The following is a 25,616-nucleotide window of genomic DNA, read 5'->3' as shown; positions in this document are numbered from 1 at the left end:
CCCTGATCTGCTGAAGGTTTTACCATGGTCCTCACAGTCCCTTGATCTGCTGAAAGTTTTACCATGGTCCTCACAGTCCCCTGATCTGCTGAAGGTTTTACCATGGTCCTCACAGTCCCTTGATCTGCTGAAAGTTTTACCATGGTCCTCACAGTCCCCTGATCTGCTGAAGGTTTCACCATGGTCCTCACAGTCCATGATCTGCTGAAGGTTTTACCATGGTCCTCACAGTCCCCTGATCTGCTGAAGGTTTTACCATGGTCCTCACAGTCCCTTGATCTGCTGAAAGTTTTACCATGGTCCTCACAGTCCCCTGATCTGCTGAAGGTTTTACCATGGTCCTCACAGTCCCCTGATCTGCTGCAGGTTTTACCATGGCCCTCACAGTCCCCTGATCTGCTGAAGGTTTTACCATAGTCTTCACAGTCCTGTAATCTGCTGAAGGTTTTACCATGGCCTCACAGTACCCTGATTTGCTGAAGGTTTTACCATGGCCCTCACAGTCCCCTTATTTGCTGAAGGGTTTTCATGGGCCTCACAGTCCCCTGATCTGCTGAAGGTTTTACCATGGTCCTCACAGTCCCCTGATCTGCTGAAGGTTTTACCATGGTCCTCACAGTCCCCTGATCTGCTGAAGGTTTTACCATGGTCCTCACAGTCCCTTGATCTGCTGAAAGTTTTACCATGGTCCTCACAGTCCCCTGATCTGCTGAAGGTTTTACCATGGTCCTCACAGTCCCTTGATCTGCTGAAGGTTTCACCATGGTCCTCACAGTCCATGATCTGCTGAAGGTTTTACCATGGTCCTCACAGTCCCCTGATCTGCTGAAGGTTTTACCATGGTCCTCACAGTCCCTTGATCTGCTGAAAGTTTTACCATGGTCCTCACAGTCCCCTGATCTGCTGAAGGTTTTACCATGGTCCTCACAGTCCCCTGATCTGCTGCAGGTTTTACCATGGCCCTCACAGTCCATGATCTGCTGAAGAATGGAGGAAAATCCCCCAAACCAGAACCGAAAAAGACTTTTGGCTGCTACAAAAAGCGTTTACAAACTGTGATACCTGCCAAAGGGTACTAACCATGCAGGGTGCACAAAGTTTTGCTTCGGGCCCTTTTACATTTTTGCTATTTTAAAAATGTAAAAGATGAATAAAAATAGTTTTTACTTAAAATACAAAGGGAATGTGTCACCTTTAACCTTATGCCTTGAGGAGATCATTTCATTTTAACTTGCTTAACTTTTCATAGTAACAGGAATTTTGACCAAGGGTGCCCAAACTTTTGCAAGCCACTGTATTTCAAGCTGCCACCCCAAGACAAGAATAAACAAAATAGTGTAAAAAAAATGCATATTTTTTTTGTTCAGATATAAAAAAAAGTATTTAAAATCCAGCATTAGCAGCGTGAAAACTCGGACTACATACAAAGCGTCATACGTGAATACATCAGAACCCTGTATGAAACATTCCTGTTCAATTCCCTTGTACATCACCGAGACCAATTGGAGGAGGGGGCATAGAATTTACCCCGACCCGCACAGTGCGCCCTCCTTACTGGGAACGGTGGAGGAGAAATTCCAGTGTCCAGGACAGTGTCCATTAGTATGAACTAATCAAAGAGGAATACTACAATGTAATATATATAAAAAAGGACCTATGTATGTGTGTATGTATGTGTGAATATATATGTATGTGTGTGTGGCGAAACCAACCTCGCCACGGTGTTTTGGAGGGGGCTGTTTACCAGCCTCCTGCCCTGGGATTATGGTCCCTTAAGTTATTGGGTCTTAAGGCACTTGGGACGGAGCCCTCTGTCCCTGGATTGCATCCTTTGCCTTACTTGCTTGGATGGAGCACATGGTGAGAACAATAGATAGCGGCCATTGTAACTCACAGACACTGTTCTGACTTTCCACACGGTGCTATCTTGCCTGTATTCGGTGCACAGAGACATCATTCAGGAGTTTGAAACTACCAAACAGGGGACACATTTATTAGTGACTATTTTCTGTATAACTTGTATATTTTCAGTGTAACTGTATCTTCCAAACTACTGAACGGATGTGGGTGAATTTTCGACATGTGGTTCACCCAGATCCCCCGGTTCCGAGGATATATTGGTTATGGGGTTATTGCATGTTTTTTGGGTTCCTGTGATATGTTTTATAAAACTGTATTTCTTTGCCTTAAATTATATTCGCCCTTGTGTTCAATAATCATCATCGGCAGAGGGGAGGAATATGCTGGGTGTGGTCCTATTGTCCCATTGTGTGTTTAAATGGTGATGTCTGTCCTGTTGTCTCCACATGTGTATTGGCGATCTCCCTTTGTCCTGAGAGATAATTGGATTGCCCTCGGTTGTCTCCCAGGCAGAGAGGAGGAAACCATGATGCATTGTGGGGATGTGTTGTATCTGTTCTGTGTCGCAGTCTCCCTTCTGGTCCTCTAGGGGGCGTGAACGATTGGTTGCTGTATTTACATTGTATGTGTTGTAAGATATTGATTGGTTGGATTTCAAAACCCTGTGGGCAGTACTATGTTTGTTTTTTATGAATAAAAGAGGCTGTACTTGAAGTACAGTCAGAGCACTGCTTGACCCTCAACACGGAGCCTTGTCTCGTTATTGGGGGGATTCCCTGTATGCTGTTGGAGACTGATTGCCAGGAGTGTAAGCTGACTGTATGCTTTTCCTGTTCGTCTGCTGACAGCTATTTGTGAGGTTCCAGTTTGGAGTGCTATTTTGTATCCAGTTCGGGAGGTTGGTGTTCTGCAGTAGCTGTGCCTGTCTCTCAGAAAGGGGCATATCGCCTAAACGGATTTTAACCCCTTGTCTGCTGAAACGGTCCGTTACAGTGTGTCTGTATGCATGTGTGAATGTATATGTATGTGTGAATGTATGTGTGTGTATGTATGTATGTATGTATGTGTGTGTATGTACAGTCCTGATCAAAAGTTTAAGACCACTTGAAAAATGGCAAAAAAATATTTTACATTGTTGGATCTTAACATGGTTCCAAGTGGAGCTTCAGCATGCAACAAGAAGAAATGGGAGTGAGACTAAACATTTTTTGAGCATTCAATTAATTGAAAACAACGAATAAACTGAAACAGGCCATTTTTCAGCTGATCCATATGTTAGGACCACATGCCTTTAAAAGGCCAAATCTGTGCAGAGATGTGGATTCATTGTCATCTTCTGTCAGGTAGTCACACGTTGTGATGGCAAAGGCAAAAAACTCTCCCTTTTTTGAACGTGGTCGGGTTGTTGAGCTGCATACGCAGGGTCTCTCACAGCGCGCCATCGCTGCTGAGGTGGGACGCAGTAAGACAGTCATTTGGAGTTTCTTAAATGATCCTGAGGGTTATGGATCAAAAAAATCAAGTGGAAGACCCCAAAAAAATTTCATCAGCACTGAGCCGGAGGATCCAATTGGCTGTCCGTCAAGACACTGGACGATCCTCAACCCAAATTAAGGCCCTGACTGCAGCCCCATAACCATCAGACGGCATCTGAGACTGAAGGGCTTCAAAAACAAAAAACGTCTTCAAAGACCTCGTCTCCTTGACCGACACAGAACTGCTCGTTTGAACTTTGCAAAAGAGCACCAAACATGGGACATTCAAAGGTGGAAGAAAGTTTTATTCTCTGATGAGAAAAAAATGTAACCTTGATGGTCCTGATGGTTTCCAACGTTACTGGCATGACCAGCAGATCCCACCTGAGATGTTTTCTACGCGCCACAGTGGAGGGGGCGCCATAATGGTCTGGGGGGCTTTTTCCTTCAGTGGAACAATGGAGCTTCAGGAAGTGCAGGGGCATCAAACGGCCACTGGCTATGTCCAGATGTTGCAGAGAGCATTCCTCATGGCTGAGGGCCCTCGTCTGTGGGGTAACCACTGGGTTCTTCAACAGGACAACGCTACAGGACACAATGCCCGCAGGACAAGGGACTTCTTCCAGGAGAATAACATCACTCTTTTGGCCCATCCTGCGTGTTCCCCTGATCTAAATCCAATTGAGAACCTTTGGGGATGGATGGCAAGGGAAGTTTACAAAAATGGACAACAGTTCCAGACAGTAGATGGCCTTCGTGCGGCGTCTTCACCACTTGGAGAAATGTTCCCACTCACCTCATGGAAACGCTTGCATCAAGCATGCCGAAACAATAACGACGAAGCTACTCATTACTGAGGTCATGTTTGGAGGTTGGATTTCTGTTTTGGGGGGGGTTTCTTTTTTTTTTGGAGGTGTGGTCCTAAACTTTTGATCAGCTGAAAAACAGCCGGTTTCAGTTTATTCGTTGTTTTCATTAAATTGAATGCTCAAAAAATGTTCTGTCTCACTCCCATCTCTTCCTGTTGCATGTTGAAGCTCCACTTGGAACCTTGTTAAGATCCAGCCGTGATAAATAGGATTGTTTGCCATTTTTCAAGTGGTCTTAAACTATTGATCAGGACTGTGTGTGTGAATGTGTGTGTTTATGTATGTATGTGTGTATGTATATATGTGTGTATGTGTGTATACATGTGTATGTGTGTATGTATGTTCCACAATTACTTAGAAAACGCAACCATCGATTTCAGCGACACTTGGTGTACACATCTCTTGCTACCTGGAAAGAAATCTTGTGGGGGTCTCAGCTCTCTAGGACGTACCGTTCCTGAGATATTCCCAAAAAATGACCTGCATTATCCAATACAAGCCTGAAAGTCTCTCTCTTCATATGCCAACTGCCATACACAAGGTCACATGACCCTTATCAGCCAATAGAAGCTCGCAGGCCCTTAGTCTCCACATACACACAGTTTTATACCAGGTTTCCATAACAACTCATTTTTCTTCACTGCTGCAGGTCAGCTTTAACCCCTTAAGGACTCGGCCCTATTTCACCTTAAGGACTTGGCCATTTTTTGAAAATCTGACCAGTGTCACTAAGTGGTAATAACTTTAAAACGCTTTGACTTATCCAGGCCGTTCTGAGATTGTTTTTTCGTCACATATTGTACTTCATGACACTGCTAAAATGAAGTCAAAAAAATAAGTTTTTATTTATAAAAAGAATACCAAATTTACCAAAAATTTTTAAAAAATAGCAAAATTTCCAAGTTTCAATTTCTCAACTTCTATAATACAGTTGCAAGAAAAAGTATGTGAACCCTTTGGAATGATCTGGATTTCTGCACAAATTGGTCATAAAATGTGATCTGATCTTCATCGAAGTCACAACAATAGACAATCACAGTCTGCTTAACCTAATAGCACACAAAGAGTTAAATGTTACCATGTTTTTATTGAACTCACCATGTAACCATTCACAGTGCAGGTGGAAAAGTATGTGAACCCCTAGACCAGGCATGCTCAACTTGCGGCCCTCCAGCTGTTGCAAAACTACAACTCCCATCATTCCCTGACAGCCTACAGCTATCATCCTACAGAAGGGCATGGTGGGAGTTGTAGTTTTACAACAGCTGGAGGGCCGCAGGTTGAGCATGCCTGCCCTAGACTAAAGACATCTCCAAGAGCTAATTGGAGTGAGGTGTCAGCCAACTGGAGTCCAATCAGTGGGATGAGATTGGAGGTGTTGGTTACAGCTGCCCTATAAAACACACACCAGTTCTGGGTTTGCTTTTCACAAGAAGCATTGCCTGATGTGAATGATGCCTCGCACAAAAGAGCTCTCAGAAGTCCTACGATTAAGAAGTGTTCACTTGCATAAAGCTGGAAAGGGTTATAAAAGTATCTCCAAAAGCCTTGCTGTTCATCAGTCCACGGTAAGACACATTGTCTATAAATGGAGGATGTTCAGCTCTGCTGCTACTCTCCCTAGGAGCGGCCGTCTTGTAAAGATGACTGCAAGAGCACAGCGCAGACTGCTCAATGAGGGGAAGAAGAATCCTAGAGTGTCAGCTAAAGACTTACAGAAGTCTCAGGCATATGCTAACATGCCTGTTAGCGAATCTACGATACGTAAAACACTAAACAAGAATGGATTTCATGGGAGGACACCACAGAGGAAGCCACTGCTGTCCAAAAAAACATTGCTGCACGTTTACAGTTTGCACAAGAGCACCTGGATGTTCCACAGCAGCACTGGCAAAATATTCTGTGGACAGATGAAACCAAAGTGGAGTTGTTTGGAAGAAACACACAACACTATGTGTGGAGAAAAAGAGGCACAGCACACCAACATCAAAACCTCATCCCAACTGTGAAGTATGGTGGTGGGGGCATCATGGTTTGGGGCTGCTCTGCTGCGTCAGGGCCTGGAGGGATTGCTATCATCGAAGGAAAAATGAATTCCCAAGTTTATCAAGACATTTTGCAGGAGAACTTAAGGCCATCTGTCCACCAGCTGAAGCTCAACAGAAGATGGGTGCTGCAACAGGACAACGACCCAAAGCATAGAAGTAAATGAGCAACAGAACGGCTTAAACAGAAGAAAATCCGCCTTCTGGAGCGGCCCAGTCAGAGTCCTGACCTCAACCCGATGGAGATGCTGTGGCATTACCTCAAGAAAGCGATTCACACCAGACATCCCAAGAATATTGCTGAACGGAAACAGTTCTGTAAAGAGGAATGGCCAAGAATTACTCCTGACCGTTGTGCACGTCTGATCTGCAACTACAGGACACGTTTGGTGGAAGTTATTGCTGCCAAAGGAGGTTCAACCAGTTACTAAATCCAAGGGTTCACATACTTTTTCCACCTGCACTGTGAACGTTTACATGGTGTGTTCAATACAAACATGGTGACATTTAACTCTTTGTGTGTTATTAGGTTAAGCCGACTGTGATTGTCTATTGTTGTGACTTACCGTATTTTTCGCCGTATAAGACGCACCTAGGTTTTTGGGGAGGAAAATAAGAAAAAAAATATTTTGAACTAATTGTGGTCTGTGGGTGATGCACTGTTATGGAGGATCTGTGGATGACACTGTTATGGAGGATCTGTGGGTGACGTACTGTTATGGGGGATCTGTGGGTGGCTCTTATTGGGGTCTCTGGATGGCACTGTTATGAGGATCTGTGTATGACAGTTATGGGGGGGATCTGTGGGTGACACATATATAGCATCTTATGCTATGTGTCATCCACAGATCCCCTCCATAAGTGTGGGGGTCGCATTTGCTTTTATAATGGGGGTGGGGGCGGCATCTGCATTTATAATGACAGCGGGGCCCGTGCAGTGACTGTATTCTACTACACGGGCCCCGCTCACTGTATAATCATATCCCTAATACCGTAGTTAATTGTTGTGTGCACTGCATGTAAAAGCATAATGAGCGATAATGATGAGCGCTATTACTTACAATTAGAAGCGCTCGCCGTTCGGAGCAGAGAGGAGGGAGGAGGCAGGCGGGGAGGACGGGCGCTGGCAGTGTGAGTCATCCATCATGCGCCCACGCCGCCTGCTTCATTCATAAAGTGGGCGGCGCAGGCGTGTGACGTAGTGACTCACACTGCCAGCGCCCGTCCTCCCGGCCTGCCTCCTCCCTCCTCTCTGCTCCGAACGGCGAGCGCTTCTAATTGTAAGTAATAGCGCTCATCATTATCGCTCATTATGCTTTTACATGCAGTGCACACAGCAATTAACTACGGTATTAGGGATATGATTATACAGTGAGCGGGGCCCGTGTAGTAGAATACAGTCACTGCACGGGCCCCGCTGTCATTATAAATGCAGATGCCGCCCCCAGCCCCTCCTCCCTCACAGCTGATACACCCGCCGCACGGCATCGCGGCGGTTGTATCATTGAAAACTAGGCAAAATCGGCTACATTCGCCGTATAAGACGCACTGCTATTTCCCCCCCACTTTTGGGGGGAAAAAAGTGCGTCTTAAAGATCAGATCACATTTTATGACCAATTTGTGCAGAAATCCAGATCATTCCAAAGGGTTCACATACTTTTTCTTGCAACTGTACATAGTAATACCTCCAAAAATAGTTATTACTTTACATTCCCCATATTTCTACTTCATGTTTGGATCATTTTGGGAATTATATTTTATTTTTTGGGGTTTTTACAAGGCTTAGAAGCAAATCTTGAAATTTTTCAAAAACCCAATAAAGTGAAAAAAAGTTGAAAAAATTAAAGTTTCCCCCCCCAAAGAATTAAAAATTTCATGTAAAAATAAACAAAAACGTCATTTTCCCCAAATAAAGTTAAAAAAATTGGTAAAAAATGGGGGGGGGGGGAGTATACATATTGGGTATCGCCGTGTCCGTATCGACCGGCTCTATAAACATAGAGGGGCGGGCGCTGTGGAGGTCACTGTTGAAGGGGCGGGCGCTGTGGAGGTCACTGTTGAAGGGGCGGGCGCTGTGGAGGTCACTGTTGAAGGGGCGGGCGCTGTGGAGGTCACTGTTGAAGGGGCGGGCGCTGTGGAGGTCACTGTTGAAGGGGCGGGCGCTGTGGAGGTCACTGTTGAAGGGGCGGGCGCTGTGGAGGTCACTGTTATGGGGGATACTGTCGATGTCTTTTAATGACACACAGAAACATGAAATGAAATAGATGAAATATACCCGAGCGATGCCGCGTCCTTCTGCTGGTGTGATATAATACCAACCAATGTAGTCCTGACCCTGGCGCGCGTTTCGCAGTCGCTTCCTCAGGGGATAGCGGTATAATGTGCTCCTCTCATTATATATGCTACTAATTGGGAAAACCAATTAGTAGCGTGACGTCATACCCAGTTCCTCACGCGGCGTTCCACGCTGGAAGGCGTGACGTCATACCCAGTTCCTCACGCGGCGTTCCACGCTGGAAGGCGTGACGTCATGCGGCGTTCCACGCTGGAAGGCGTGACGTCATACCCAGTTCCTCACGCGGCGTTCCACGCTGGAAGGCGTGACGTCATACCCAGTTCCTCACGCGGTGTTCCACGCTGGAAGGCGTGACATCATACCCAGTTCCTCACGCGGCGTTCCACGCTGGAAGGCGTGACATCATACCCAGTTCCTCACGCGGCGTTCCACGCTGGAAGGCGTGACGTCATACCCAGTTCCTCACGCGGCGTTCCACGCTGGAAGGCGTGACGTCATACCCAGTTCCTCACGCGGCGTTCCACGCTGGAAGGCGTGACGTCATACCCAGTTCCTCACGCGGCGATCCACGCTGGAAGGCGTGACGTCATACCCAGTTCCTCACGCGGCGTTCCACGCTGGAAGGCGTGACGCCATACCCAGTTCCTCACGCGGCGTTCCACGCTGGAAGGCGTGACGCCATACCCAGTTCCTCACGCGGCGTTCCACGCTGGAAGGCGTGACGCCATACCCAGTTCCTCACGCGGCGTTCCACGCTGGAAGGCGTGACGTCATACCCAGTTCCTCACGCGGCGTTCCACGCTGGAAGGCGTGACGTCATACCCAGTTCCTCACGCGGCGTTCCACGCTGGAAGGCGTGACGTCATACCCAGTTCCTCACGCGGCGTTCCACGCTGGAAGGCGTGGCGTCATACCCAGTTCCTCACGCGGCGTTCCACGCTGGAAGGCGTGGCGTCATACCCAGTTCCTCACGCGGCGTTCCACGCTGGAAGGCGTGACGTCATACCCAGTTCCTCACGCGGCGTTCCACGCTGGAAGGCGTGACGTCATACCCAGTTCCTCACGCGGCGTTCCACGCTGGAAGGCGTGACGTCATACCCAGTTCCTCACGCGGCGATCCACGCTGGAAGGCGTGGCGTCATACCCAGTTCCTCACGCGGCGTTCCACGCTGGAAGGCGTGGCGTCATACCCAGTTCCTCACGCGGCGTTCCACGCTGGAAGGCGTGGCGTCATACCCAGTTCCTCACGCGGCGTTCCACGCTGGAAGGCGTGACGTCATACCCAGTTCCTCACAGGGGCCGCCCTCTAATACTCTCCCTACAGATCAGTTTATAAATACAAGAAAATAAATCTGCAAAAAGTATTAATTGGACAAACGGGAAAGGGATTCAAATGATAACAAAAGGAAACGTCAGCCAAAAGAGTGTGCGTATGTAGATGTAATATTAGAGAAGGCGGGAACGCAGAAACCAAAACCGGATATCCGGTGTGCGCTCCACTGTGGAACGCAAACTCCGATCCACTCCCGAGCGTCAGATCGCGTTCCAGGCTGTAACGCACCTTTGCCTTCAGCATAGCAGTAGCTGAAGTGATGCACTGACCCCGGAGTGGGGCTGCCTGGAATATCACATAGTATCGGGATATCAGGGATCGGTCGCACTGATCAGTAACACATCAGACCCAATAATACAAAACTATGAAAATGCTGAAGGCAAAGATGCGTTACAGAACGCGATCTGACGCTCGGAGTGGATCGGAGTTTGCGTTCTGCGGTGGAGCGCACACCGATATCCGGTTTTGGTTTCTGCGTTCCAGGTGGATGCGCCTCTGATCCGCCTTCTCTAATATTACACACACTCTTGGCTGATGTTTCCGTTTGCTATCATTTGAGTCCCTTTCCCGTCTGTCCCGTTGAGGCTACTTTCACACTTGCGGCAGAGGATTCCAGCAAGCAGTTATGTCGCCGGAACTGCCTGCCGGATCGGGCGATCCAGACGCAAATGGATGGCATTTGTCAGACAGATCTGGATCCGTCTGACAAAGGCATTGAAATACCGGATCCGTCGCTCCGGTCTCATCTTGAAAAACGGATCCGGTATTAATTTTTTTCACAGATTTAAAGGTCTGAGCATGCGCGGACCGGAAGAACAGATCTGTCAATGCGGCACCAATACATTTCAATGGAAATTAATGCCGGATCCAGCATTCCGCCAATTGAGAGAACAATGCTGCATGCTGCGGTATTTTCTCCGGCCAAAAACCGTAAAAGGGACTGAACTGAAGCGTCCTGGTGCATCCTGAGCGGATCGCTCTCCATTCAGAACGCATTAGGATAAAACCGATCAGTTCTTTTCCGGTATAGAGCCCCTAGGACGGAACTCAACACCGGAAAAGAAAAACGCTCGTGTGAAAGTGCCCTAATACTTTTTACATATTTATGGTTCAAACATTGTTTTATTAAAGCAGAAAAATCTATGATACAGAAAACATATCAAAATACTCAGATACACGCAGGGAACAATTACTGGCTAAAGAGAAGACTTCAAAGTACCAAAAGACGGAATAACCTATACCGGATAGGACAGTACAGAAAGCGTATCAGAATACTCAGATACACGCAGGGAACAATTACTGGCTAAAGAGAAGACTTCAAAGTACCAAAAGATGGAATAACCTATACCGGATAGGACAGTACAGAAAGCGTATCAGAATACTCAGATCCACGCAGGGAACAATTACTGGCTAAAGAGAAGACTTCAAAGTACCAAAAGACGGAATAACCTATACCGGATAGGACAGTACAGAAAACAGACTGTTGGTACCAGTCAAGGGAGTATAGATAGGGCACGTACCCTCAAATAATATATACTGACCGGGGCACAGGACGATAAAGAGACAAACAAGGACACGACAGATACAGAAGGCGAGGGAAGGAAAGGGCTAAGGAATGGAATGAATATGTCAGCACATTAAGAGCTACTAATGGGTATGGCGCCAGTGGTCAACCAACCTGAAAAGGAGGTAGAGACCAGTTCAGGTCTGAAGTCACTTTGCGAGGCAAACATAATAGAAAACACACAAATATTACCCCATTCTAGAAACTACACCCCTCAAGGTATTCAAAACTGATTTTACAAACTTTTTTAACCCTTTAGGTGTTCCACAAGAATTAATGGAATATAGAGATACAATTAAAAAATTTCACTTTTTTGGCAGATTTTCCATTTTAATAATTTTTTTCCAGTTAGCAAGCAAGGGTTAACAGCTAAACAAAACTCAATATTTATGGCCCTGATTCTGTAGTTTACAGAAACACCCCATATGTGGTCGTAGACCGCTGTACGGGCACACGGCAGGGCGCAGAAGGACAGGAATGCCATACGGTTTTTGGAAGGCAGGTTTTGCTGGACTGGTTTTGGGCACCGTGTCCTATTTGAAGCCCCCCTGATGCACCCCTAGAGTAGAAACTCCAAAAAAGTGACCCCATTTTAGAAACTACGGGATAGGGTGGCAGTATTGTTGGTACTAGTTTAGGGTACATATGATTTTTTGTTGCTCTATATTACACTTTTTGTGAGGCAAGGTAACAAGAAATAGCTGTTTTGGCACCGTTTTTATTTTTTGTTATTTACAACATTCATCTGACAGGTTAGAATATGTGGTATTTTATAGACCAGGTTGTCACGGACGCGGCGATACCTAATATGTGTACTTTATTTATTTATGTAAGTTTTACACAATGATTTCATTTTTGAAGCCAAAAAAAATCATGTTTTAGTGTTTCCATAGTCTGAGAGACATAATTTTTTCAGTTTTTGGGCGATTACCTTGGGTAGGGTATGATTTTTGCGAGATGAGATGACAGTTTTATTGGCACTATTTTGGGGTGCGTGTGACTTTTTGATTGCTTGCTATTACACTTTTTGTGATGTAAGGTGACAAAAATTGGTTTATTTAGCACAGTTTTATTTTTTACGGTGTTCATCTCAGGGGTTAGGTCATGTGATATTTTTGTAGAGCCGGTCAATACGGACACGGCGATACCTAATATGTATACTTTTTATTTATGTAAGTTTTACACAATAACAGCTTTTAAAAAAAAAAAAAATGATGTTTTAGTGTCTCCATATTCTGAGCCAAATTTTTTTTTTTTTTGGACGACTGTCTCAGGTAGGGGCTCAATTTTTGCAGGATGAGGTGACGGTTAGATTGGCACTATTTTGGTGGACAAACGCCTTTTTGATCGCTGGCTGTTGTACTTTTTGTGATGTAAGGTGACAACATTTTTTTTATTTAGCACAGTTTTTATTTTTTACGGTGTTCATCTGAGGGGTTAGGTCATGTGATATGTTTATAGAGCCGGTCGATACGGACACGGCGATACCCAATATGTATACTTCCCCCCCCCCCCATTTTTTACCAATTTTTTTAACTTTATTTGGGGAAAATGACGTTTTTGTTTATTTTTACATGAAATTTTTAATTCTTTGGGGGGGGAAACTTTAATTTTTTCAACTTTTTTTCACTTTATTTTTTGTCCCACTTTGGGACTTGAGCTTTTGGGGGTCTAATCCTTTACAATGCATTCCAATACTTCTGTATTGGAATGCATTGGCTGTATAAGTACTGTGAGTATTACTCATACAGCTTCCGGGGCCTGTGAGATGCAGCGGGCTGGATCTCACAGGCTCGTCACCGGAAGGCATCGCGCTGCCTTCCATGCCATCGGGTCCCCCCTACAGCTGCATGGGGAACAGATTGCACCGCCGATCGGCGCCACAACCGCAGGTCTGAATTGACCCCCCCCGGCGTTGTGACAGGATGCCCGCTGAATGATTTAAATGGACATCCTGGTCCTATTAACCCCCGCCGCGCCGCAATCTAGTTTTAAAGTTATGACGTACTGGTACGTCATGGGTCCTTAAGGACTCTGGAAACATGCCATACTGGTACGTCATAAGTCCTTAAGGGGTTAAAAGGGCAGGGCGCTGTGGAGGTCACTGTTAATGGGACGGTCCTCTATGGAGGTCAGTGTTAAGGAGCAGATTGCTGTAGAGGCCACTGTTAAGGGGACGGGGTGTTGTGGAAATCACTGTTAACGAGACGGGGTACTGTGGAGGTCACTAATAAAGGTGCGGCCGCTGTGAAGGTCACTGTTAAAGGGGCGTACTGCTGTGGAGGTCACTGCTAAGGGGACGGTCCTCTAGGGAGGTCAGTGTTAAGGAGCAGATTGCTGTAGAGGCCACTGTAAAAGGGACGGTCGCTGTGCAGGTCACTGCTAAGGGGGCGGGATCCTGTTGAGGTCACTGTTAAAGGGGCGGGGTGATGTGGAGGTCACTGATGAAGGGGAGGGTGCTGCGGATGTTACTGTTAAGGGGGCGGGCACTGTGGAGGTCACTGTTGAAGGGGCAGGGTGCTGCGGATGTTACTGTTAAGGGGGCGGGCACTGTGGAGGTCACTGATGAAGGGGAGGGTGCTGCGGATGTTACTGTTAAGGGGGCGGGCACTGTGGAGGTCACTGATGAAGGGGAGGGTGCTGCGGATGTTACTGTTAAGGGGGCGGGCACTGTGGAGGTCACTGTTGAAGGGGAGGGTGCTGCGGATGTTACTGTTAAGGGGGCGGGCACTGTGGAGGTCACTGTTGAAGGGGAGGGTGCTGCGGATGTTACTGTTAAGGGGGCGGGCACTGTGGAGGTCACTGTTGAATGGGAGGGTGCTGCGGATGTTACTGTTAAGGGGCGGGCACTGTGGAGGTCACTGTTGAATGGGCAGGGTGCTGTAGAGTATTTGAAAATAACAAACAAAGGAATCCCTCAGGGGGTTGCTACACCAATATTTTACATAAAATTGAAATTAGGAGGTCACTAGGACCAAGGCGTATTTTTGCAACTCCTCTGACTAGTATTAAAACTAAACTTTATTTCAATATGTTAAAAGTATCAAAAATCTTCTTGGGAACATGCTTTAATACCCTCAGGAGTTCAATGAGTCCGGGTCATAGGCCATGCATTGGACTTCATGCTGGACTGACAGATTGGGCACCATCTGAATATCCAGATAACTAGACTAGGCGCCCTAAAACAGCTTCAGGGGAAACTAAACAGGCCGACAGGCTCGGCGAGACATGTAGGGACACAGGACTTTAGTTTTTAGGCAGGAGCTGTTTTAGGGCGCCTAGTCTAATTATCTGGATATTCAGATGGTGCCCAATCTGTCAATCCAGCATGAAGTCCAATACATGGCCTATGACCCGGACTCATTGAACTCCTGAGGGTATTAAAGCATGTTCCCAAGAAGATTTTTGATACTTTTAACATATTGAAATAAAGTTTAGTTTTAATACTAGTCAGAGGAGTTGCAAAAATACGCCTTGGTCCTAGTGACCTCCTAATTTCAATTTGGGGTGCTGTAGAGGTCACTGTTATGGGGGCGGGTGCTGTAGAGGTCACTGTTGAAGGGGCGGGTGCTGTGGAGGTCACTGTTGAAGGGGCGGGCGCTGTGGAGGTCACTGTTGAAGGGGCGGGCGCTGTGGAGGTCACTGTTGAAGGGGTGGGCGCTGTGGAGGTCACTGTTGAAGGGGCGGGCGCTGTGGAGGTCACTGTTGAAGGGGCGGGCGCTGTGGAGGTCACTGTTGAAGGGGCGGGCGCTGTGGAGGTCACTGTTGAAGGGGCGGGCGCTGTGGAGGTCACTGTTGAAGGGGCGGGCGCTGTGGAGGTCACTGTTGAAGGGGCGGGCGCTGTGGAGGTCACTGTTGAAGGGGCGGGCGCTGTGGAGGTCACTGTTGAAGGGGCGGGCGCTGTGGAGGTCACTGTTATGGGGGATACTGTCGATGTCTTTTAATGACACACAAACATGAAATGAAATAGATGAAATATACCCGAGCGATGCCGCGTCCTTCTGCTGGTGTGATATAATACCAACCAATGTAGTCCTGACCCTGGCGCGCGTTTCGCAGTCGCTTCCTCAGGGGATAGCGGTATAATGTGCTCCTCTCATTATATATGCTACTAATTGGGAAAACCAATTAGTAGCGTGACGTCATACCCAGTTCCTCACGCGGCGTTCCACGCTGGAAGGCGTGACGTCATGCGGCGTTCCACGCTGGAAGGCGTGACGTCATACCCAGTTCCTCACGCGGCGTTCCACGCTGGAAGGCGTGACGTCATACCCAGTTCCTCACGCGGTGTTCCACGCTGGAAGGCGTGACGTCATACCCAGTTCCTCACGCGGCGTTCCACGCTGGAAGGCGTGACATCATACCCAGTTCCTCCCGCGGCGTTCCACGCTGGAAGGCGTGACGTCATACCCAGTTCCTCACGCGGCGTTCCACGCTGGAAGGCGTGACGTCATACCCAGTTCCTCACGCGGCGTTCCACGCTGGAAGGCGTGACGTCATACCCAGTTCCTCACGCGGCGATCCACGCTGGAAGGCGTGACGTCATACCCAGTTCCTCACGCGGCGTTCCACGCTGGAAGGCGTGACGCCATACCCAGTTCCACACGTGGCGTTCCACGCTGGAAGGCGTGACGCCATACCCAGTTCCTCACGCGGCGTTCCACGCTGGAAGGCGTGACGTCATACCCAGTTCCTCACGCGGCGTTCCACGCTGGAAGGCGTGACGTCATACCCAGTTCCTCACGCGGCGTTCCACGCTGGAAGGCGTGACGTCATACCCAGTTCCTCACGCGGCGTTCCACGCTGGAAGGCGTGGCGTCATACCCAGTTCCTCACGCGGCGTTCCACGCTGGAAGGCGTGGCGTCATACCCAGTTCCTCACGCGGCGTTCCACGCTGGAAGGCGTGACGTCATACCCAGTTCCTCACGCGGCGTTCCACGCTGGAAGGCGTGACGTCATACCCAGTTCCTCACGCGGCGTTCCACGCTGGAAGGCGTGACGTCATACCCAGTTCCTCACGCGGCGTTCCACGCTGGAAGGCGTGGCGTCATACCCAGTTCCTCACGCGGCGTTCCACGCTGGAAGGCGTGACGTCATACCCAGTTCCTCACGCGGCGTTCCACGCTGGAAGGCGTGACGTCATACCCAGTTCCTCACGCGGCTTTCCACGCTGGAAGGCGTGACGTCATACCCAGTTCCTCACAGGGGCCGCCCTCTAATACTCTCCCTACAGATCAGTTTATAAATACAAGAAAATAATAAATCTGCAAAAAGTATTAATTGGACAAACGGGAAAGGGATTCAAATGATAACAAAAGGAAACGTCAGCCAAAAGAGTGTGCGTATGTAGATGTAATATTAGAGAAGGCGGGAACGCAGAAACCAAAACCGGATATCCGGTGTGCGCTCCACCGCAGAACGCAAACTCTGATCCACTCCCGAGCGTCAGACCGCGTTCCAGGCTGTAACGCACCTTTGCCTTCAGCATAGCAGTAGCTGAAGTGATCCACTGACCCCCGGAGTGGGGCTGCCTGGAATATCACATAGTATCGGGATATCAGGGATCGGTCGCACTGATCAGTAACACATCAGACCCAATAATACAAAACTATGAAAATGCTGAAGGCAAAGATGCGTTACAGAACGCGATCTGACGCTCGGAGTGGATCGGAGTTTGCGTTCTGCGGTGGAGCGCACACCGGATATCCGGTTTTGGTTTCTGCGTTCCAGGTGGATGCGCCTCTGATCCGCCTTCTCTAATATTACACACACTCTTGGCTGATGTTTCCGTTTGCTATCATTTGAGTCCCTTTCCCGTCTGTCCCGTTGAGGCTACTTTCACACTTGCGGCAGAGGATTCCAGCAAGCAGTTATGTCGCCGGAACTGCCTGCCGGATCGGGCGATCTAGACGCAAACGGATGGCATTTGTCAGACAGATCTGGATCCGTCTGACAAAGGCATTGAAATACCGGATCCGTCGCTCCGGTCTCATCTTGAAAAACGGATCCGGTATTAATTTTTTTCACAGATTTAAAGGTCTGAGCATGCGCGGACCGGAAGAACAGATCTGTCAATGCGGCACCAATACATTTCAATGGAAATTAATGCCGGATCCAGCATTCCGCCAATTGAGAGAACAATGCTGCATGCTGCGGTATTTTCTCCGGCCAAAAACCGTAAAAGGGACTGAACTGAAGCGTCCTGGTGCATCCTGAGCGGATCGCTCTCCATTCAGAACGCATTAGGATAAAACCGATCAGTTCTTTTCCGGTATAGAGCCCCTAGGACGGAACTCAACACCGGAAAAGAAAAACGCTCGTGTGAAAGTGCCCTAATACTTTTTACATATTTATGGTTCAAACTTTGTTTTATTAAAGCAGAAAAATCTATGATACAGAAAGCATATCAGAATACTCAGATACATGCAGGGAACAATTACTGGCTAAAGAGAAGACTTCAAAGTACCAAAAGACGGAATAACCTATACCGGATAGGACAGTACAGAAAGCATATCAAAATACTCAGATCCACGCAGGGAACAATTACTGGCTAAAGAGAAGACTTCAAAGTACCGGATAGGACAGTACAGAAAACAGACTGTTGGTACCAGTCAAGGGAGTATAGATAGGGCACGTACCCTCAAATAATATATACTGACCGGGGCACAGGACGATAAAGAGACACACAAGGACACGACAGATACAGAAGGCGAGGGAAGGAAAGGGCTAAGGAATGGAATGAATATGTCAGCACATTAAGAGCTACTAATGGGTATGGCGCCAGTGGTCAACCAACCTGAAAAGGAGGTAGAGGTTCCATGGGTCCCAGCTCCTCCAGAATGCCGAGGTAGTGTCTCGATCAGAGGCACCCAGTTCTTCCATATAAACTAGAACGTCCATAGAATTGGACCAGGTGACTCTTAAAAGAAGATTATCTGTCTCATGGCTAAAATAAATAACCATAAAGCCCCTTTCTTAACCTGAGAGATCCGACCTGGCAGAATGGATAAGAGAGCTAGAGATGGATCCGGGCTGATAGCAGTTTTGTATAGGTGATTGTATAGAGCAAAGACATCCCGCCACAGGGGATCCACTCCTGGACAATCCCACCAGATATGTCTCATTGTACCAGTTGCTGCAAGACACCTCCAGCAAACATCTGATACCGAAGGGTAGAACCGGTGTAATCGAACTGGGGTCCTATACCATCTGGTGAGAATTTTATAGTTGAGCTCCTGTAGATTACAGGAAACAGACAGCTTGTGTGTAAAGATAAGAGCTCGAGACCATTGGTCTACCGAGAAGGTGGAGCCCAGTTCTGATTCCCAGTCTGACATAAATTTAGGTTTAGCTCTGTGAGAACCCATGGAAGAACCCTCAGTCTCCCAAGAGTCCAACATGGCATAAAAAAGAGATATAGCGTGTCCGGGTGCAGAGCTAGCCGTACACAGCTTTTCAAACTCCGTTAAGGGCGGGCAGGATTGCAATCCAGGTATCAGGGAGTTGACATGTCTCCGTAACTGAAAATAAAGAAACCAGCGCCCAGGCATTGATGGTATAATATGAGGGATGTCTTCTAAGGGGAGCAGACCGGTCTGAGTGCATATGTCTTTTATTCGGATTGTGGAACCACTTCGGGACCCGAGTGCCGAGAGTTGGTTAAGGCCAACAGGTAAGCTTGGGTGACCTGTAAGAACTGTAAGGGGACCGGAGCGTGTATAAGGTTGAGTTTAATGGAAAATTTGCTCCAAAGTCTAGCTAAAGAATAAAGGAGCATCGGGGAATGCGAGTCAGGCAGTGAATTCAGGGAAGTAGGAGGGAGCCAAAAAATACCAGTAGCTAGGTGAGGAGCCATTTCATGTTCAATATCAACCCATAGTTTAGAGGAGCGGCTGTGATGAGGATCTAGAACACAGTTCATAACTGCCGCTCTGTAATATGTGAGGAAATTTGGCAACCTGTACCTCCTGAAGATTTAGAACGAGACAATAAGCTGTAGCCTAGCCTAGCCCTGGACGTCCTCCAAACAAAAAACAATATCATTCTAGTGAAATAAATAATGGGAATTTTGCACGGGATCGTCTGGAACAAATATAGAAGGCGCGGCAGGATATCCATTTTAACGGCATTAATCCGTCCGAACCAGGAAATCTGAAGTGAGGCCCATTTCTGGACTCAATGGATTTAAACATGGGTAAGTAGTTAAGTTTGAACAGGTGCGACAGGTTCACCGGGATAAGAACACCCAGATATTTAATGGAGTGCGAGGCCCACCTAAAGGAGAATGAGTCCTTAAGGTAAACCGTTTCTCCATGGGGTAGACTGACATTTAGGATCTCCGATTTCTGTACATTAACTTTAAAGTTGCTAAGGCGACCAAAAAGATCGAACTCCTGAAGGACCGAGGGGAGTCCTATTCTGGGAGAGGTTAAGTACAACAGTAAATCGTCTGCAAACAGGGATAATTTATGTTCCGTATTACCAAGTCTAACACCTGAAATGGAGGAATTCGAACGGAGAGCATTCGCCAGGGATTCCATCACTAATATGCACAGGAATGGCGATAGGGGACACTCCTGACGAATACCGTTTCGGATATTGAAAGGAGCAAACAGAAGGCCATTGACACGGACACAGGCCGAGGCATATAGAGCTAATATCCTATGGAACATTCTGTCTCCCAAACCTATGTGGCGCAGAGTTTCCTCAAGGAACCGCCAGTTTACCCTGTCAAATGCCTTTTCAGCGTCTACAGCGAGAAGACACAAGGGCACCTTGTGTAGTTGCGATCTTGCAATCAGCCCCAATGTTTTGAGTGTATTGTCGCGGGCTTCACGATTTGAGGCAAATTCAACTTGTTCCCTATGGATACAACCCGGTATATGAGGATGGAGTCTCAGGGCCAGGAGCTTGGCATACAGCTTGAGGTCCACATTGAGCAAGGAGATAGGTCTATAGTTGGAACATACCATAGGGTCTCTACCTGGTTTAGGAATGACCGCGATGTGCGCCTGGAGAACTTGACGTGTGAAGGTGCAATCCTGTGAGATGGAGTTAAATGTCTCAACGAGTATAGGGGTTATCTCTTCCCTAAGAATTTTGTAGAAACGTCAGGTCATCCCATCTGGTCCTGGGCATTTCTCATTTTTCAAATCCTTGATCACAGTTCCCAACTCAGAGGGGGTAAAATCATAATCTAACGTGGCAGTAACTGTGTCGGGCATGGGGGTGGGGCCGAATTGTGATAGATAGTTGCATATGTCATCTCTGTGCGAAGGCTCTTGGGCTGTACCCGTCGACTGAAGATCATACAGGGAAGAATAATAGGACCTAAACTCAGATGTGATATCTACAGGGTTATGTACGGAACCCCCGGATTGTGTGTTAATTGAGGGCACATGAGTTAGGGACGTTCGAGGATGTAGTGCTTGGGCTAACCAACTACCGCATTTATCCCCATACTCAAAAAAAACGTGCCTAATTTTGTCCCTGATAAACAGTGATTTTTGGTTCAAAATTTGTAGTATTTGCTGTTGCACGAGGGAAATGTCTGACTTTAGGACATCCGATGGGGAGGTCTTATTTTGACTTTCCTTCTGAGCAAGGTCCGATAAAAGAGATCTCAATTTATGAGAACGTTCTTTTTTCAGCCTGGTACCATGGGAAATAAATATGCCCCGCAGTACGCATTTGAGAGCCTACCATTTCAAAGGGGGGGCTGTCAAATCCGTCCGGTGGTCACTACCAAAATCGGAAATAGCTTTCCTAATGTCCGTTAAGCAAGCGAAGTCTGATAGTAGATTATCATTTAATCTCCACGAGAAAGGATGTGGGCAAGAGGTATGAGGTGAAATAAGGCCATATACAGGGGCATGGTCAGACCATAAACGAGTGTCAATGGAGCATTTAGGATCAGAATCCAACAGCTGCTGTGAAATAAATATGTGATCAAGTCTGCTATAACTATTGTGAATCGGAGAATGAAAGCTATAGTCCCTGATACCTGGATGCAAGATACGCCACAGATCTACCAATCGAAGAGCCACGAGATCAGATTTAAATCTGCGAAGAGAGCTCGAGGAGACCGAGGACCTACCAGAGGAAGAATCCACCATCGGGTCCATCACTAGGTTGAAATCGCCTCCAAGAATAATCGGGGAGCCATCTGCAAATTTGGATAGTTTTTCCAAGATCTTGGATCCAAAAGTAATCTGCCCCTGGTTAGGAAAATAAACGTTAGCAACAGTGATAACAGAACGGTCAACCGAGAGCTTAAGAAGTCCACCTCAGAGGATAAGACCGTATGACGGAATGTTTTGTGTAGCCCTATGGAGGCACCTCCAGACCTTGTGGCGGGATTGGGGCCATGGAACCAAGTTTGATAGTATCTATTGGTACATTTGGGCACAGCATCGGTCTTAAAATGAGTTTCCTGAATCATGGCAATCATGACTTTCTTCTTGTGAAGACGTTATAATATCTGTCTGCGTTTCTGGGGTTTGTTAAAACCCCGGATGTTAAAGGTACAAAACGATATGGGCGCCATCTTGCATAAAAAGTGTGGGGTCAAGGTAAGAACCATGGAATCCCTTCCCCGACATCAGAAAGGTAATTAAGGGAGGGCTAGGGAAACACAAGGTAGGGGAGACAGAAAAACAAGCACACAAACAGACAGATACACATATATTGAGAAAGAAGAAGAAAAGAGAAGAAAGGAAAAAAAGAAAAAAGGAGAGCCAACAACGTCAGCTCAGTGAACCCTAAGTAACGACCGTGGTCACTAGCGGTGGTAAACGCCGCAGTCCCTAAGTGGGGTAGGGAGAAGACAAGGACTGGGCAACCTCCCCACTTAACTCCAGCTAGTTGAAGAAAAAGAATATAATTGCAACATACAACAGGACAGATGTATAAGCGGGTGAGGAAGACCCAACCATAGAAGGGACAGCATGCAAATACAGCAATAACAATGCAGAATGCTAAAGTGCGCAGAAGGGTGCAAACCCCTCAAATGTGCTTACTATGCAGCACGGATATCGCCGACAGTCAATCGTCAGGATCAGGTGTGCGTCTAGAGGGCCTCTTCTGTCGTCTGCCATCTTACTCTCTGTGGAATGGAGACGTTTGGTCTGGAACACGGCCAGTCAGGTAGCCCCAGGCATGGAGGATCAAAGGCGGCTCGAAAGCTAGGAAGGCCATCTAGAGACTTGAACACCGCTGATTTACCCTCTTTAGTTGCAGACAGTTGGAACGGGTAGCCCCATCTGTATGGTATATCTTTGGCTTTAAGCACCGCCAAAAGTGGTTTCAGGGCTTTACGCAACTGCAGAGTGCGTCTCGCCAGATCTTGCAATATTATGATCTCCTTGTCAGCATGTAGTTTTTCCCGCATTTCTGGATGCTTTAAGGATAGCCTCCTTGTCTTTGTAGAAGTGTATCCGACAGATGACATCGCGGGGGCGGTTAGGGTCACTCAATTTAGGACCCAAGGCTCTATGTATGCGATCCATTTCAAGGGAATGTCCCGGATCTCTGGCCAGTAATGTATTAAAGAAGGAAACTGCCCACTTTCCCAGGTCTTGTGGAAGAATAGATTCAGGGAGCCCCCTAATGCGTAGATTAGTCCTCTTTCTATTCTCAATATCATCTAAGTGAGTGAGGATATCTTGTATCTCCGAGTGTGCCTGCATAGCTTGTTGGTGAGAGTCCAGGACCAGTAATACTTGGTCTTGTACAGTTTCCACCTCCTCCACTCTCTGGCCTACCTGTTTAAGCTCATGCTGTAAGGCCTCAATGTCCCGTTTGTGGGATGATTCCAGCCTTGTGAACAGGGCATCCATTTCTTGCCTGGTGGGGAGGGATCTGAGGTGAACTTTCCAGTCCCAATCCTCATCATCACCCGGTGGGACTGGGGAGCCTCCTGACCTGGACATCGGGAGCAGCGGTTCCTAGGAGAAGAGCTCTGAGCTGCGGCAGGGGTTTCCCCCGTAAATGAGGGCGATGAGGTGGCTGTCTCGACGCCATCTTGGGAGATTCGTCTCTCTCCTGGTTCTCGTCTGACTGGCTGGGCGAAGCAAAGAAGCGGGAAATAGCCCCCGATTTGCGCTGGGTCGGAGCAGGGGTAGATGAGGGTCTCCTCCTGCGTCCTTTCATGGAGCTGGCGAGGCCTGAGTTGTCCCGTGAGGGCTGTTTAAGCTGGAGTCGTTCGGGAGCCGAGGTAAGACGCGTCTCACTCCACCATTGGCAAGCTCCGCCCACTTTTTACATATTTATTTTTTGTATTTATAAACTGATCTGTAGGGAAAGTATTAGTGGGCGGCCCCTGTGAGGAACTGGATATGACGTCATGCGTTCCAGCGTGGAGCGCCGCCATGTCTGGACTGGTGATGGGAAGTTCAAATCTTTTAGATGAATCGGTTCATTTGAATCAGTTCATTCAAAAGAACCGATTCATGAATCGAATCTTCGATTCACTTGCTGAGTCGGCTGACAAGCAAGTGAACAATGGGCAGCACGGTGGCTCAGGGGTTAGCGAGGGGCCTCAGGGGTTAGCGAGGGGCCTCAGGGGTTAGCGAGGGGCCTCAGGGGTTAGCGAGGGGCCTCAGGGGTTAGCGAGGGGCCTCAGGGGTTAGCGAGGGGCCTCAGGGGTTAGCAGGGGGCCTCAGGGGTTAGCAGGGGCCTCAGGGGTTAGCGGGGGGCTCAGGGGTTAGCAGGGGGCTCAGGGGTTAGCAGGGGGCTCAGAGGTTAGCAGGGGGCTCAGGGGTTAGCAGGGGGCTCAGGGGTTAGCAGGGGGCTCAGGGGTTAGCAGGGGGCTCAGGGGTTAGCAGGGGGCTCAGGGGTTAGCAGGGGGCTCAGGGGTTAGCAGGGGGCTCAGGGGTTAGCAGGGGCCTCAGGGGTTAGCAGGGGGCTCAGGGGTTAGCAGGGGGCTCAGGGGTTAGCAGGGGGCTCAGGGGTTAGCGGGGGCTCAGGGGTTAGCAGGGGGCTCAGGGGTTAGCAGGGGCCTCAGGGGTTAGCAGGGGGCATCAGGGGTTAGCGGGGGGCCTCAGGGGTTAGCGGGGGGCTCAGGGGTTAGCAGGGGGCCTCAGGGGTTAGCAGGGGCCTCAGGGGTTAGCACTGGTGCCTTGCAGCGCTGGGGTCCTGGGTTTCGAATCTGACCAAGGACAACATCTGCATGGAGTCTGTTCTCCCCGTGCTTGCGGGGGTTTCCTCCAGGTTCTCCCACACTCCTAAGACATACTGATAGGGACCTTAGATTGTGAGCTCCTGGGGACAGTTGGATGCTGAAGTCTGTACAGCGCTGCGGAATATAGTAGCGCTATATAAGTGCATAAAATACATAAATAAACTGAAGCATCCAGGGGGGGGGGGAAACTCCAGACTGGAGGGGTAATTCATATAACTAAAATGGTTGCAGACCAGGAAGGTTGCGAGGGCCTTCACTCCAGGATCACGGTACACAAGACCTGCTGGAGTCTCTGCTACGTCACGCGGGTCACCTCAGTCACGCGGGTCACCTCAGTCACCTCAGTCACGCGGGTCACCTCAGTCACGCGGGTCACCTCAGTCACGCGGGTCACCTCAGTCACGCGGGTCACCTCAGTCACGCGGGTCACCCCACATGGATTGGTACATGAACCCACTGCAGAATATGGTGGCGCTATAGAAATAAAAATTATTCTCTCATGTGTATGGCCAGATTTCATCCCATAGTAAGTAGAGTAGAGAATATTAGTTTAGAAAGTGGGTCGTGGAGCGAAGCCAACAAGAGAAACATTTGCCTCTGATAAATTAAAACGTTTCCTACGGTACATTTGCCGACACTACTGATTTATGCACAGTTGTGAGAAAAGTGACCATTTAACGGATCTCTAATAGCACAAGACACCTTAAGGGGTCTTGTACAGTCTATGCTTTCACTGCCCAGTCCTTCTGGTGGCATGAGGGGGACCTACACAATACAGTCAGGTTGATTTAGTAACCTCCAATCAGTGTACAACTATATATTTTCTTACCTTGCAATGTGAGGAGATGGTGAACCTCCATCATGGCCTCCTCGTACAGATCCTCCTGTCCTTCTATATACTCCCACTCCTCCAGGGAGAAATACACCGCCACATCCTGACACCTTACAGGAACCTGACAACACAATGACACCGTCATCACCCAGACCCCTCC

The 25,616-nt window shown here is 48.2% G+C and overlaps 1 long non-coding RNA gene across 1 annotated transcript in view; it reads right to left on the bottom strand.

The window, feature by feature from the left end:
• Nucleotides 1–25,616, bottom strand: part of LOC122924253 — a 31,262-nt gene that overhangs the window by 5,576 nt on the left and 70 nt on the right. The window contains exon 2 of the long non-coding RNA XR_006387383.1: nucleotides 25,454–25,577. This is a non-coding gene — a long non-coding RNA (uncharacterized LOC122924253). The remainder of the gene's footprint in view (nucleotides 1–25,453; nucleotides 25,578–25,616) is intronic.

The sequence above is a fragment of the Bufo gargarizans genome, unplaced genomic scaffold, assembly GCF_014858855.1.
Source record: "Bufo gargarizans isolate SCDJY-AF-19 unplaced genomic scaffold, ASM1485885v1 original_scaffold_941_pilon, whole genome shotgun sequence".
Classification (NCBI taxonomy): domain Eukaryota; kingdom Metazoa; phylum Chordata; class Amphibia; order Anura; family Bufonidae; genus Bufo; species Bufo gargarizans.
This window is presented reverse-complemented; position numbering and strand designations above follow the sequence as displayed.